Below are 3,455 nucleotides of genomic sequence, written 5' to 3'. Positions count from 1 at the left end.
GAAATTGAATCTAGTGAAGGCATACTACCAAGTTCCCATAGCAGAGGAGGATATCCACAAAACAGCTTTGACCACACCATTTGGACTTTATGAATTCACTTGCATGCCCTTCGAACTTCGAACATTTAATAGACAAGGTTTTCAGAGGATTACCATTCATATTTGCGTATGTGGATGACGTCCTAATTGCTAGTAAAAACCTTGACAAACATCAACAGCATCTGGATCAAGTTTTCTAGAGATTATCTCATTATGGCCTAAAAGTAAACATTGAAAAATGCATCTTCAGCCAATCAAAAGTCAGCTTCCTCGGACACACGATCAACAAGAGCGGAATATAACCACTACCTTAAAAAGTGAGCACCATCGCTAATTTTCCACGGCCCACATCTGTTCGACAAGGCCATCGATTTATTGGGATAATCAACTATTATAGGCGATTCTTACCCAACTGCTCTGAAATTTTCGTGCCACTAACATCGCTGTTGCAGAACAAGACCAAGAACCGTCAGTTAACATTAGATGGACCAGCCTTAGCAGCTTTTACTCAAGCGAAGAAAGAAAATTTCACAAAGCTGACTTACATAAATGACAAGGAAGATATCAGATTCACACTTACAACGGACGCGTCAGACATAGCCGTAGGGGCAGTCATACACCAGCTGACCGATGATAGGATGACCCCTATATCATTTTTTTCGGCTAAGCTAAACAAAACGCAAAGAAAATACAGCACATTTTCAAGGGAATTATTGGCAATTTACCTGTCGATTAAACATTTCAAACACATCTTGCTCGATCACATTGCACAGTGCTCCACAGATATAAGGTACGTGAAGGGCCAAGAGAACATTGTAGCAGACGCCTTATCCAGAGCCATGATCACTTCTCTAAATTCCAGCTAAGCATGGAATTGATAGCACGAGAACAGGAATCAGACACAACGCTTAAAGATGTTCAGGAAACACATCCTTACAACCAGGGTTGCGGAGTCGGAGTTGGACGGAGTCGGAGTTGTACGGAGTCGGAGTTGGACGGAGTCGGAGGTTTTAGCTGGAGTTGGAGTTGGAGTCGGATTTCTAAAAGTACAAGGAGTCGGAGTTGGAATTTTTTATCCGACTCCGACTGCTTAAGTCCAATGAATTTATTTTTTTACATGATTTTCCTGTTTGGTTTTACCATTTTTTTTTATTACATTTTCTAACCAAATAAGGCACATTGCCACTTTGATGTAGGGGGCTGCTATCAGGGATCTAAGTTCTAGGGTACTATGTAGTGAGTTTAGCAGCAAGATGTCTGTTTACATTGCACTTGAACTTCTGCATGTCAGTACTGTTGGGGAAGCAGGAAACCGGAAGAGAATTCCAAAGTCTAGCAGTTCTGGGGAAGAAGCTATTAGAGCAAATGGCTTTCTTACACCTCGGGATCTCTACTGTGTAGGGGTGGCACTTCACTGCTTGTCGGGTTTATCGGGGGTATTTTCATTGAGGAGGTACAAGAGCTTGTAGTTCGTCAGAGCATCCACCATTAAAATACTTGTAAAACAAGCAGAGGGATGCAACATTTCGTCGATGGGACAGGGGCTGAAGCTTAGATAACAGTTCAGGACCTATCAGGTTGGTGACTCTCTTTAGAACACTGGCCAGGAGCGAGAGACTAGTAGCAGATGCACCAGCCGAAATGTGACAGCAGTACTTGATACATGGGCGAATGGTGGCTTTGTAGAGGAACAGGATACTTTCAGGCTTAGGTAACTTTCTAGCATGGTAGAGAGATCCTATCTTCTTTTCAGCAGCCTTGGCAATGATCTCAATGTATTTATTCCAACTCATGTTCTCTGTGAACGTTAAGCCAAGGAGTTTGAACGAAGTACTTCCAAGTAATGTATCTTTAGCCATAGCTATTGATGGTTGGTAAGGTTTCATGTAATTATTAAAGGAAACGAGCTTTGTCTTGGCAACTTTGAATGTTACCATCCTTTTCTGACCCCATTCCACTACAGAGTGAAGGTCTTCCTCTAGGGTTTCTACCATTGCTTTAGATATGTGCTCATTAGTTTTCCCCACATGCCTGCTATAAAGCATGATGTCATTGGCAAATATACCCATGTCAGAGACAATTTTATCTGGTAAGGATCGATCCTTAAAGTACACCTGCATTTATATCATATTGTTTGGATGTACGCCCACTGAGGACAACCTGGATTCTTTTCTCATTTAAGAAGGATTTAATTATGTTAATCATTCGTCCAGTAATACCACAAATTTTATTTTCATGAGAAGACCATCATGCCATACCCTGTCAAAAACCTTAGATATATATAAATGCTACTGCCCTTCCCTCCCCTGCCTTATTCAGTACTTGGTATATATGCTCAGAGATTACAGTTAGAATATCTGCAGTAGAATGGGCTTGCCTAAATCCATATTGATGGTCAAACAGAAGTTTAGCAGCTGTAAGGTGGTGGACTAGAGCTTGATTAATTAAACACTCAAATATTTTGGCGAAAAGTGGGAGGAGATTAATTGGGCAATAATTTAATGGGTCAGTTCGTTCGCCAGAGATTTTGTAAACTGGTACCCCAGAAGCAATATTCCAGCTGTCAGGAAAGCAAGATTCGGTAAGACATTTGTTAAAAAGTTTAGAGAAAACTGGAGCAACCTCAGCGGAGCATTTTTTTAATAGCATAGCCGGGACGAGATCAGCTCCACATGCATTTGAGGTGTCTAGGTTTTTTATGATAACACGAAGGGGTGATTTCCAGATCATTTAGTGTGGTTTTTGTCCACAGAGGAAAATCAGGAGAGAATGGTTTGCTGGGTACAAGGTAGAGTTTGAGGGAAAATAACAGGCAAACATGTTAGCTTTCTCAATTGCTGTGCAAACAACCTCATGATTGTTGGATAGTGGAGGAATTAGTGATTGCCCATTATTTACTACACTATTGTAGATTTTCCAGAAATCATGAGTTCCTAATTTCTGCGCTTCAATGCATTTCCTGGTGGTTTCAGTATATTCACTCTTAGTTGTTGCTGCTTCTTTCTAACAATTACTTCTAGCTTCTATATACTTTGTCTGTTTGTACAAGACTTGTGCTGGATAAATCTATGGTATACATGTTGCCTCTGAGAAATGGCAGCTGTGCAAGTAGAAGTAAACCATTGGGGAAAGTGGGGTTTGCTATAGAACTTCTGTGTAGGAACATGTGCTTTAATTGCTGCTTTGAATCATTCAGTTGTCTCATTTGTGCACTATTCTGCAGGAAGAGAAACGATATTTCCCCATGGGACGTCTCTGATGTGATCTCTACTGGCAACCCAGTCAGCCTTATTTTAGTATGTTGTCGTTTTGAGCAATGGTTCTTCAACTTGGGGGTCGAGAGTTTAGAGTGATTCTATCATTATCACAGCATGATCAGCATTCCTAAGTGGGCAATCAGCATTCCTTACACGATC

This window comes from Euprymna scolopes, chromosome 24, assembly GCF_053919585.1.
Source record: "Euprymna scolopes isolate OS-2025 chromosome 24, ASM5391958v1, whole genome shotgun sequence".
Taxonomy (NCBI): domain Eukaryota; kingdom Metazoa; phylum Mollusca; class Cephalopoda; order Sepiida; family Sepiolidae; genus Euprymna; species Euprymna scolopes.
This window is presented reverse-complemented; position numbering follows the sequence as displayed.